At 41.6% G+C, this 12,522-nt stretch overlaps 1 long non-coding RNA gene across 2 annotated transcripts in view; it reads left to right on the forward strand.

Annotated features, from left to right (window-relative positions):
• Positions 1-12,522, forward strand: part of LOC136017615 (uncharacterized) — a 113,916-nt gene that overhangs the window by 52,781 nt on the left and 48,613 nt on the right. The window contains exon 2 of one of the 2 annotated variants that reach the window (XR_010614013.1): positions 7,994-8,113. The exons of the other annotated variant lie outside the window; for it this stretch is intronic. This is a non-coding gene — a long non-coding RNA (uncharacterized LOC136017615). The remainder of the gene's footprint in view (positions 1-7,993; positions 8,114-12,522) is intronic. 2 annotated transcript variants of the gene reach the window in all.

The raw sequence follows: 12,522 nt of genomic DNA on the forward strand, positions 1-12,522 counted from the left end.
CTGAAGATATTCCATATAGGCCCAGCCACCAAGGGTGTTTAACTTTGAGTCTGTGGCATACAGAACTGACTTGAGTGAAAGCTCCATGTGAAAGGGCCATCACATAGCAACTGCTAGAAGTGGGAATAGATCTGGTTATAAGTTGCGTTTCTGTTTGCCTTTCTGTTTCTGTGCTCTGTTTTCTGTTTACTGAAGTGCTGCCTTGTGCCTTGTAAGGGAGGCTACCCTCTAGTTCTTGGAATCTTGCCCTAAATATGACTTTTCAGTTTGGTAGAAAACATACGTCCCAGATCTCTGAGAACTCATTATTCCTGCTGGATGGTTAGTTCAGGGAGTGCTGCCAGTCCACCCTGTGCAAGGACTTTCAACTTGGCAAGGAATGCTTACTCCCTTAATTTTCTGCCCAGATACTGAATATTACTCGGGAAAGGGCTACATGAGTTAGGTAGTTCAAAACAAGGTTACAAAAAAGTGAAACATTTAAAAGAAGCCTCAGTTTCTTCCTAATACCTTTGCTCTACTGATGGCTGTTACTTTAGTTTTCCCCACCAGCAGAGGAAGCTATTAGATACAAATGAACACTCATTTTATTTATGCTGCTAACAACTGAGATGCAAATGGTGTTTTGTCTGACTTGTATAGGACAGCAAACTGTTCTGACTGCAGACCCACTGGCTCTGGCTTGCTTCCCTGTCTTAGATTTTGTTTTACACCTCATGCTTGTGCAGTGTGAAGGCTTCTCTCCAGAGATCTGGCTTAGATAGAGCATACTAGTCTACTCACTGTTGCCTGCTCTTGCTAGGACAGACAGTTCCTTGCATAAGTTCATAAATCACATTATGTGATCAATACATCCTTTCCATATTGAAATTCCAATGATCAGCTTGCCTGAACAAGTGGGAGACCAAACCTGGTACATATATACCTCAAATCCTGTTACATCTATCAACATGTTTCTTTAAGAATTTTGTCACAGATGCATTGTAAATTCTCTAGAGCAGGAATTCTGATGTGTTTCTGCTTGCAAAGCATCATTCAACAGTAGGACATTATTTTTATCCCTGTGCTCAGAATTATGTGCTTGTTTTAGCTTTAATGTCACAGCTGTGGGCTTGTATTCCTAGTTCTGTCACTGACTTCTGTGCCCTGGAGAACTCACTATTGGTCTCTGTACTGTACTTTTTGATGGGACAGCAATACTTTCTTCTGGAACTATTCAAAGTCTTCAGGCAAGAAGAACCACTCAAACAATGCTTTGTGAGTAAAACTGCTAGGCTGAATGATAAAGGGGAAACTCAAAAATCCCTTTGCTATTTTCTTAATATATTTTTATTTGGAAAGATTAAACTGTCTTTATTGTACAGCTTACAACAGCAGAACTTCGACACCTGTTTTAAACCTGAAAGTTCGTACAGTAAGGAAATAAAACAACCCACACAAACAACCCTCTTGGTTTCCTGTAGGGTTTTGTTGGTTTTGGTGTTCGTTTCCCCCTTAGCTTTACCACACTGTGTGTTTTACACTGACCAGTTCTTGTCCTCTTTTTATTCAGAAAAGCACAGAATGATGTTTTGAGGCAGAATCTATGGCAGTTTGAATTTATCCACTCAGTTCTGGTACTGAGAAGAGGAGGTGATGAGTAAAGTAGTTAACTTTGCTTAGATAAATGCAACTTTTGTCATGCTATCATAAATTAAGTCTGTGCAAATGTAACAAATTAGGTACTTTCAGCAATTAGATGTTATCTCCTAAATATATTTGTTGGGAGGTGCTGACACATACCTATAATTGCAATGTGTGATGGGGTGGAGGAGAATGCCTTTTAAAAAACTTCCTAAAACAACAAAAACACCCAACAAAACAACCAACTCCTCCTGTTCTTTGGTGGTTCGCTTTCTGATGTCTGATGGGACTTTATTCATCTGAAGGGCAGTGGTGTTGCATTTGACTGATATTTAAGTAATAATTTAATTTGCTGCAGCTTCAGTATAGCTGTACTTATCTGCTTTAAAGTTTAGCTGAGCTTTATCTTGTATGTTTTCACTTCATTCTCTTCCTGTAAGTAAAGTTGAAAATGTCTACTGCCGTGTTCATTTGGGCATTCTGACTTTCATTCAGGAGACACTGAGCTACAGAAACATCAAAAATGAAAGAGGTGATAGGCAGTGACAGCACATCACAACAAAATTAATTCATTAGATACTGAACTCATATTATTAAAGTTATGTGAGATACAGGAGACTGATTATGTAGCTGCAACCTGGGTATTTTCAGAGCTGCAAAGGTTTTTCCCCTAGTATGAACTGCTCTGTCCTGGGTGTGGGCTTTCTTTTTCCAACCAGGACTTCCGTATATGGAATCCTGACCTTTACACCAGTCTGGGAGGCCCTTACTATTTCATAAGCACATATGTACGAAAAATGTTGTGGAGAATGAGAGGAATTGAAAAGCATCAAATTTGTGTGTAGAGAATACAGTCAGTGAAGCTAAAAAATAAGTGTGAGCTTTTACAGTGCTAGTGAGAAGAGGCTGAGCATGGTTCCTCAGCATGCTTCCTAGAGAAAAGTATCTTAACTCTGCCCTTGGTAGGGAAAGTCTCCATCTCTGTCCTCTCTAGCCTCACTGACAAAATTGGTGGGAACTATGGCAGCATGCAGCAGCTGTAAAAGTCTGAATGAGAATCTACATAGCTTGGTGTCCTGCTTGACAATGGCACTATTGCATACTTCTGGGAGAACAGCAGTGATTAGTAAGGCAGTAGTTTAGAGGCTTCCCAAGCCAAATGTTTCATGTTAACCACTGTGATGAAAGGTCCATGCAAAGACCTCTGTAAGCATAGGCAGAACTATTTAGCAAAGCAAGAGGCAGAGCAGTCTGAATTAAATCTTTTTGTGATCCCTGAAACGTACACAGAAGTGTAACCATAATATCTTCATCCAGCTCCAGAGCAGCTTGTAGGGCAGCAGTGCTCTGGCTCTTTTGGTGAATGCAGATTAAAAATCCAAAGCTCATCTTCAAAATAGGTGGAAAGGAGTTTAGTGAAACACTGTGACCTGGAAAAGGGAGGACCAGAAAATGTCATCTGTAAGGGGCATTGTTCCAGACCAGAAGAGTTCTTGTTTGTTTGGTATAGGATTTGAATCACAGGAGGTACTTGATCTCACTCCATGAATGATTATTTGTCTTGTTGTGGAGAGCAATGTAGCCTTGTTAATAAGGCTGCAAAGAGCCCTGCCATCATCTTAATCAAAAGTTTGGAGTTAATTATATCAGAGACCCTCCAACTTTTCTAGCTTTCTTAGAGCCCACGGCACTCACAGTTCCTATATGAAGCAGAATTAATTGTATCTACCTGCCTTCCTTGCTCAGTACAGGGCTGTGGGGCCTGGAGTATGAAGGAACATTTGTGTGTAAGTAGCTGGGCTGAAGATGTACAGTGGAGAATGGATAATGCCTTAGATGCAGTACAGGAGCCTGCAGACTAGTCATGATTGTGTGTGTTATAAGCCCAAATAGGAATGGGCCGTGTACAATCTCACCAACACTCAGCAAGCTCAGCCACAAATTCCTAGCAAGCCAGTGTTATTTAGAAAGAACACCGGCATCTATTTTGAAGAAAATAATACATCAGCCATTGCTTGTTAGACAAAGTGATAAAAACCCTACCATAGCACATGGGATTTCCTTTCTAACAGGTTTACTGCTTACTTGTGTTCCCCTGCCTTTTATGGAGAATCAGGGCTTTGAGTTGTTGGATTTTGCATGTGTGCCATTATCCTCTTCTTGCCCTTTTCTCACCTGCTCGTTTCTCTTCTGTGTATCTGGGCCTTCCAGGCTGATATATACCTGCAGTATGGATGTGGACATGTGCAGTTCTGGTATAAAGCTATCCCCTTTCCCCTCGACTCCCATAGCATGTGCCAAATATGTTAAGAATCAGTCAGTAGGACGGCTACAAAAAATAATCACACTGGTATTATCTCTGCTGCTCCTGCTCATGTAGGGCTCCCTATGCAGCATTTATGCATTGTTGATAACAGGGTGGTGATCCTACCTCCTCCTATGATCCTTGGAAGAATGGTCCTCCTATGTGATGTTAGACATTTATCTTACTCTTGAGGATTTTTTCTGCCCTCCTACTGTCTCAGCTGTGTACTTATTCTCTGATTTCAGTCTAGAAGGTGACCTCTGCGTTTTGTTCCATTGATGGGTAGGGCACAGAGGAACCCTAGAGCACTGATGTCTCTTTCCTTTCTTTGCCTGGAGGTCCTGCATGCAGGTCACTCTTCTTCCTGTACAGGACTGTTGGCAGTTCCCTCTGGAGTACATCAGTGCTGCCTCTATCCTGTGCTGCTGGATACGAATGAGAGGTATAACATCTCTGGTCCTCCTTCTGTTACAGTTTTGCCCCATGTGAGGGGTCTGTCCCAGAGCAGTATCTCTCAACATATCTTTTGTGCATAATTAAGTTCTGGAACTGGCTTTTAACAGTGATAATTACCTTCCCTGTACTTTTCCGCTTTGGAACCACCATGTGCTTTACATGGGTTAATGAATGAAGTACCCCATGTCATTGGTTTCTCTCATTATGCTTGTTCCAGGGAGATGAAGGAAACTAAACATTATGATGGGAACTGACAACAACTAGTTGAAGTTGCATGCAGACAGCCAGCTCCATCCACTATACAAAAGTGTACATTCAATCAGAGCTGGATAGCTTTTGGGTCCTGACTTCCAAACACTAGGAAATGCTTCCTGTTCTTGCCTCTTTTCACTTTGGCTCTTCCTTCTGCCCACCTGAACCAATTCCAAGAGGAGAGAGCTAATAACACAATAACTTGGGGTGGGACTCTTTTCACTGCACCCTCTCCCCACCCCCACTCCTGTCCATACAAGATTGATAATGAAACCGATACCTTTCACCGGCATAATTTTCATATTTAATGAGCGTGACTCAGAAACTATTACATTAATTAGTCAAATCCCACAAACCGTTAATGGTGCACGCAGTAATTAATATTGTATTCAATTAAAAGCTGACCTGTTTCAGGTGCCTTCCCCTGGTTTGGGGGGCTCTTTGCAGACAGCGTATGTTCCAGTGCCTGAGGCCAAGCCTTTTATTTTGTTCCAGTGTTGGGCAAGGGAGGTATTCTTTTTTTCCTGTTTTGTTTTTATAGGTTTTTTCCCCATGAACATATGCTGGTTCCTCCACCTCCCCACCCCCCCATGTCTGAACGTGGCTGAGCTCACTATACAGACAACCTGCTTGCTGTGATTTATGGGTTAGCACAGTGCGGGGCTCACAGACTGGAAAATTTCCAGTTTACACAAGAATTCCCTGAAAAATGAGCTTGGTTAATTTATTTCTTTCATTAATGAGTTTGAACTGTGGGATAATCTTTCTGAAACCCACTACCCTTGCCTTCACAAACCCTGAGAAGCACAAAAGGCCCCTGTTCTGCTTCCACAGGGCTCAAAATCACATCTTTTAACTAGCTGTGGACAAAAATGTGTGATCAAAACTTACTTCTGAAACTTCTTTAAAGAGGTGGGGTTGTTCTTACCTGAAGGTGAGGGGTGGAGGGCCTAAGTCCTAATGTTAATATTTCAGACCTGTTCATCTGAGTTTGCTTGCTGCTGTATCCTGTGGAAGCCTGCAAGGTTGCTGCTTGTTGGTTGTGCAGGAGCAGGGTTCAGTCTTTGAGATAAACCTCTGTGTCATAATGGCATGCTCCTATTGAGCTCTAGTTCAGTGGTCACCTAAGATCCACAGACCATATCCAGTAGTTTCCTGTGGTATTTCTTCTTGTTCAGCAGGAGGTGAGGATTTGTACGTAGGTCCAGTCACAATGCCCCTGTCTGCTGATGTGATTTGAGGAGCACTGTATATAGAGACCTCACAGCTGGGAGTTGTTGCTTGAAATCAGTTTGGGCCATTCCACCAGAATTATTAACAAACTTTTGCAAGACTTATTTTTCAGTTTTCTTTTTTTCCCCCTGTTGCCCTGGTCAAAGTAATGGTCTGTTTCCAGGTGCTCTGCAGTGCCTCTATTCCCTGTTGAAGGGCTTGGAAATAAGGTAGCTAATCCCTTCAGCAGATTTAGAGACCTTGTCTGGACCCTATTCTGATTTCCTCTCCCTATGTGTTGACGTGCAAGGGGGCAGTACTGAATACAGCCTTCAATCTTCTCACTAGAATTGAATAAAGAGGAGGTATTGTCACCCATCTGTGTCACAAGAGGAGATATTGTCACCCATGTGTCTCACAAAAGTGGTGTCTTTAAATAAATATTAAAACAGGATTTGTAATAAAATCACTCTGCTTGCTTTGGAGCAATTCGGTATCTGCTCTGACCAAAGGCTTTTTCACTGAATCACTGCTCTCTAACCAGATCTCTTGGTTTCTGATGCCATGTTGCATTATTTTCACTAATAAATATGTTGCTATTCATACGAAGTTTCTGCAGAACAGAAGGGAAAAACATGCTTGTATTGAAAATATGCTATTGCTACAAAGACTTTGAGAAACACATGAAACATTACTGTGATTTCTTCCTAAATAAGTTGTCATCTTTTAAGAAAATAAGAAGTTCTTTGAAACAAAATACTACAGATGCTTTATAAACAACTCTTAAATCAATAAAATGTACTGAGAAGAAATTTCATGTACTATCATTAAAGACTTTCACAGCAAATCTAGTAATGGTGTCTGCATACCAATGCTTCTTCATTAGTCCAGCTAAAATATTTATGTAGCATTTGCCACACTTATGATGTCTCTCAGTCATTTTTTTGTTTTCTTGGTTTTGGTTTTTTGTTTGTTTGTGGACCTCTGAAGCACTTTTCCGTGGTTGCGTGCACTCCTGTATAGTGACACTGAGCCTTCTGGCAATGACACTGCTTCTTGTAGATGCCTTTTGTGGTTCTCTTGCAAGTATTTTGAGGGATCATGGTTGTCTGCAGACTGTAAGCTGAAAACCATTAGTGTGGATGATGCAGGCATACAGTATTTAACTTTAATGTTGTGTAGAGCAGGGAGAATGTTGCTTTTTGTTCATTGTCAGGAATTATTATATACTGTATTAAATACCTCTGAAGTACCAGCTGAGTAAAGTATTGCTAATCTTTTAAAGCCTGCACACACTTCCTTTGGAAGGGCAGCAGGTATCAAGTGGGGATGATTATGAAAATGAACGAAATGGCCGACTGGAAGTGCTGATATGAATACTTGTGTACTCTGAGCCAGTACCACTCAATTTTCACTGGGGGCCTGGAAATTTTAATGGGACCCATTCAACAAAGGTCAGTGGGCTGTTCACTGCTCTGCTCAGTTGGTTGCACACTGCATGTCACTGCTGTGGCTGTCACTGCAACACAGTGAGCACCTTGGGGCTAGGCTGGTACTGAAAAGCATGGGAACTCCCACAGGACCATGGGATCATCCTGTGATTTTGAGATTGCAAGGGTCAGGCAAAACTTACTTGAAAACTCCTTTCCCTTGTCATTGCTCTGAGTTGTGTAAACAAGGGATGGACTGTTCAAAATGACTGAAGAGAAGGTGGTTTGGGAATTCTTATCTAACTTCCGAGAGGCCTCTGCAAATCTCTGTTGTGGAAAGCTGATGGGACTTGCTGACTATTTGAAAAAACACAGGCTGTATTCTTGTACCACTGCTGGCAAGTACCTTGACAGGCATTTCGCCAGCTACAAAATACAAGTTGCCTGAGAAGCTGCAGGTTTAAGTGCTGCAAACATTCATACAGCAGGCACAGGAAGAGCATGCTTGTTAATTCCTAAATACCTTTTTGTCATGGTTAAACCCCAGATGGCAGCTGCTCAGTTACTCCCCCTTTGTCGAGTTCGGGGAGAGACTTGGAAGAGTCAAAGTGGGAAAACTCATGCTTTAAGATCGAGACAGTTTAATAGGTAAAGCAAAAGCCATGCGTGCAAGCAAAGCAAAGCAAGGAATTAATTCACTGCTTTCCATTGGCAGGCAGGTGTTCAGCCGTCTCAAGGAAAGCAGGGCTCCATCACCTGTAACAGTTACTTCAGAAGACAAATGCCATCACTCCAAACATCTGTCCCTTCCTGCTCCTTCCCCCAGCATTATCTGGTGAGCATGATGTCATATGTCATGGAATATCTCTTCGGTCAACTGAGTTAGCTGTCCTGGCTACATTGCGTCCCAACGTGTCTCTTTGTGCAATCCAGCCTGCTTGGGGGGATGGTGTGAAAAGCACTGTAATATAATTACCACATTGTTCATAGAATCTGCAATGCTTAGTGTTAAGCAGAGAGATCTTTAGCTTGGAAGGTTAGCTTACTTTGCTTCCTTATGTCACTATGTTGGACCATGTGGTTAGAGGAAACCAAGTGAATTTTGTGTTATTTTCAGAAGCTGGAGTTTTCCCCTGAGGAACTGGTAATGCTGACTAAGAAAAATCAGGGCAGAGCAAAGTTGAGCACATATTGAAGCTGGGCTCCTGTCTTTCCTCTAGAGACTAAAGTTAATGGGGTGGCTTGTGGAATCCTCCTGGTGCACAGCAACACAGTCACTGAGTATCTGGCAGTTGTTTTTCTCCCATCATTAGGAAGTTTATTGTGCCTAAATGAAGGAAAAACTGATTTTTTTTTTTTTTGGGGGGGGTGGGGTGGGGAATGTAAAAAACGTACATACTTCTTAACAGGAATTCTCTAAGTCTTGGTCACTGTGCTTAAGTAGATTCAGTCTAAGTGTAAGCTCTAAGATAGGGGAGCAAAAAGCCTTTGAATATGTGCTAAAGCATTGAAGGTAAGGCAGCTAAATAGAGAACAGAAACTGTGGCATGAGTATTGGTTGATAAAATTGGCATGCAAGAAGAGAGTACTCTGCATATGGGCTTCTTATCCTTCTCATTTAGAAATAACCCCAAAATTAAGTAGGGGAATGTTTCTTCTGCCTAGATTCCTAGGACAGTCCTACTCTTTTAACGTGATTTGCAAATAAGAATAAACTCAAGTAAAACTGATTGACAGTCTCTAGGGAGAATCAGAGAAATAAAATGTGATTAATCTCTTTTCCTGCCTAACAAAAAGACACTTTCAGATCAAATTACATTAGGACAGTAGCTGTCTGCATATTTTTTTTTCTTTCTTTGTAGAAACACCCTCATTGAGGCTGCAAAAATATTGCAGTGAATAGCTGAGAATATTACTTTGGTGAGTAGCTAATTTGGAGAAATGATGAAAGCAGATGAAAACAAATAATCTGGATGTTTCTAGGTTTTAGTTTTTTTGAGTCTTTATCAGTTAGTCAACCAGAAGTGATTTGGGTTGATATATTTATAAAAATGGGAAGGAACAAATAATCTCACCTTAGGACACAGTACCACGCCAAAGCAATTGTCTGCTATATCTGTTTGCAAATATGATGCTATTTTTTAGCAGCTCTACCAAAAACACTTAGAGGATCCTAAGGGGTAGGGCCCATGTACAGTTCCTAGCCTCAGCGCTTACCCATTGGAAAGGCAACAGGATTTTAAAAATTATTCAGATCCGAGTTTTATCCTTCTCCTTAAATCTATTTGCCTTGACATTTCTTTTTCTTCATACTAACTTTCTCTTGTAAGTGGCTGTTCTTGCTCCTACATCCATTGAGGTCGAGCTGGTCTGGGACTGCTGATTTATGCCCTTTTCAGTCAACAAGTTCTTCAGAGACCTGTGTGTCTTCACTGGTTCTGTCTGTAGGGAAAAGGGCATTTTTCTTTGCCACTATAACATCATGCTGAGCCCATTGTAGTTGAGCTTCTAGGGAGTTTCACTGGAATAATCAGACCTGTAAATCTGCTTGTAATACATCCATACTGACAGTTATGTAAATAACAGACATGACTGCCAAAATCTGGTCATGCGCAACCATAATGACACTTTAAGACCATAATGTTTCTATTACTAGTTAGTTATTTTCAGTAGAGCAAATCTATAGCTAAAGAACTTAATACTTTTTCATTCCTTTGCCTTATCTTTTGTGTTCTAGCTCCAGCCATTTGTTCCCTGGCTTCTTATAAGGCACAGTTCATTTTATCAGTGGATTCTTCATCACTTCTGTGGCTCACAGCCTTTTGCATGATATCTGCTGAATCTTCTAGCCTGGAGCCCAGAGACTGCTCATTTTACTTTCTTACCAAGACTCCTGCAGGCCAAGTTCTGGCCTAATGGAAGATACTTGAATGTGCCCTATCTGTCAACATTCATGTACACCATGCTTCACTTGTTAGGAAAGTTACCCTTTCCTTCTGTTCCAGTTGAGGCTCCTCTCCATCATTTCTGTTGCTACACTTACATCATGCCATAGAGCAGCTGCTCTTGTTTCATTATGTGCTCCTCTGGGACACTGGCTGTCCATTCTGCTTGGAATGGAAGTCACTGAAGTCTTGTCCCTGTTTGGGACTGAGGCAGGATTGTCAAGATGAGAGCAGTAGCTGTGGTTCTCTTAGTTCACAGAAAAAATATCTGGGGAATTGCTATATTTTGATTATTTTTTTTTTTCCTTGTTCACAAAGAAGGTGCAGAAAGCCTTATTTCTTGAATATAGAAAGGGTAAATAAAAAGGTAGGGTGTTTTTCTTGTCCTGATAGCACTGGATAAATCCCAGCCCAGGTCAAAGCCATCTCTCATCTTCATCCTAGCTCCCTCTCCCTTTGCTTCCATGATTACCTTCAGCTGCTGCCGTATATATCTCCACCAATGCAGGTTTTTACTACTGCATTTCATTTCCCTTGGAGACCTAAGCAAGAAGTAAACCAGATTCAAAAGGTCTTCCTTTGTCACCTTGGATGGACATCTAAAGGTGCCAAATGTAGTGTCATCCAAGGTTAGTCTTGGAAAGTGACATTTGCCAGCAGCCTCAAGTACTGCCTAATATGTTGTATTCTTAAACTTTCTAAGAACTTTCTGATCCCGTAACATGAGAATCTTCATGTTACCTCCATTTAGTCAGTGGAGATTAGATTAAAGAGCATAAGATTTGGCTTGTTGGTCATAGATACCTTTCAGAAAGCAGGAGACACCTGCACTTTTCTGTTGATAATGCTAGAGAGCTGCTTGTGAGGACAGTAGTGTTCATGCATAAGGAAGGCAGTTGTGAACTCTGTGCATCTGTGTTTCTGTATATATGCGTGTGTGTCTCCATCTCCAGCACAGGAAAGAATCCAACAATATTTCACCTAAATGAGAAATGTTATTCTGCAGATTAAAGCCACGCAGCGCCTGGTTTTGTCTTTATTTATGCCTTTCTATTTCCTTCTCTGCTGACATGGGTGCACATGCCGGGAAGCACTGAAGGACATAATTGGTGTTGTGAAAAATTATTGGGAAGCCAGGACGTTCCCTTGCAGTGATCCCCCCCTTCTCTTCCCCATCTGTCACCATCTAATGTGACAAAGTTTTTATCGGGCATTGAGGCAGAGGAGATTAAAAGTAAATACTGCAATCAGGAAGCAGCTGGGGGGAAAATGTAACACATTTCACACTAAGCTGAACCAGCTCATCAACTTAGCCTTGTATATCTGCGGCGGATGAGAGGGAGGGAGGGCTTGCAGGGGGATGGTGTGCTTCAACATTCTCCTCCACACTGGGAGTCTGAAGGGGATGGTGTGTTTTCCTATACAAATAGGACTCATGGTTTCTGGCACTTGCTTGCCTTGGTAAGGAAAATGCCCCAGGAGCACAGTAGTTTTCCACTTTCTTTTGTAACAAGCTTCTGTATAACACTGATTTCCCAGGCCCTGATTCGCATATTTTTTGGACTCCCTTCCTGCTTTAATAGCGTCCTGGGTACTGTCATGTCTTATTCAGCTAGGAGGGCTTTAAAAGACATGTAGCTCTGGATGCTGTGCGCTCCTATCACACCATCACTGGGGAGCTGCAGGGTGTTGGCTAAATGAGAGGCACTGTCTACAGGCAGATACAATAATGTTTTAGACTTGTGAAGCTGGATATTGAAATCTTTGGTACGCACTGGCCCAGGCACTGTTATATTCTATCCTATGATAGGATAGAATTATGATTCAATGATTCTATGATCCAAACAGATCTGCTTGCAAAGACCGAGAAGCCTGAAAATTTTGTGCCACATTGCTTTATTCTTATTTGTGTCTGAAAAAATTAAGGTCTTTGAGCCCTGGCAGTCATCATCTTCTTGCAAAGCTTTTAAAATTCTTTATTTTCATTTCCAAAACTGCTGCCTGTGTCTTCTTCCTTTTTTACAGTGCTGATATGATGTGAGCTCAGAGCTGGTGAACAAGAGTAGACTGATGCATGCGGAGGGCTGCCAGAATCTTCTTTTTATCCTTGGGATAAATAAAGCTCTGGAAAGTGATGCAGGCTTCCCTGCTATGGAGAGATGGGATACTCCCAGATCAGGAGGATCTCAGTCTCTGGCATTTTTTGGTCCTTGGCTTTGCAGCTGAGAGACAGTAAAGATCCTATCTGTATCATTTATGCTGGCATTTTTGTAAGGTGGAAAGTTATTTTGCCAGGAAA

This window comes from Lathamus discolor, chromosome 6, assembly GCF_037157495.1.
Source record: "Lathamus discolor isolate bLatDis1 chromosome 6, bLatDis1.hap1, whole genome shotgun sequence".
NCBI classification, from domain to species: Eukaryota; Metazoa; Chordata; class Aves; order Psittaciformes; family Psittacidae; genus Lathamus; species Lathamus discolor.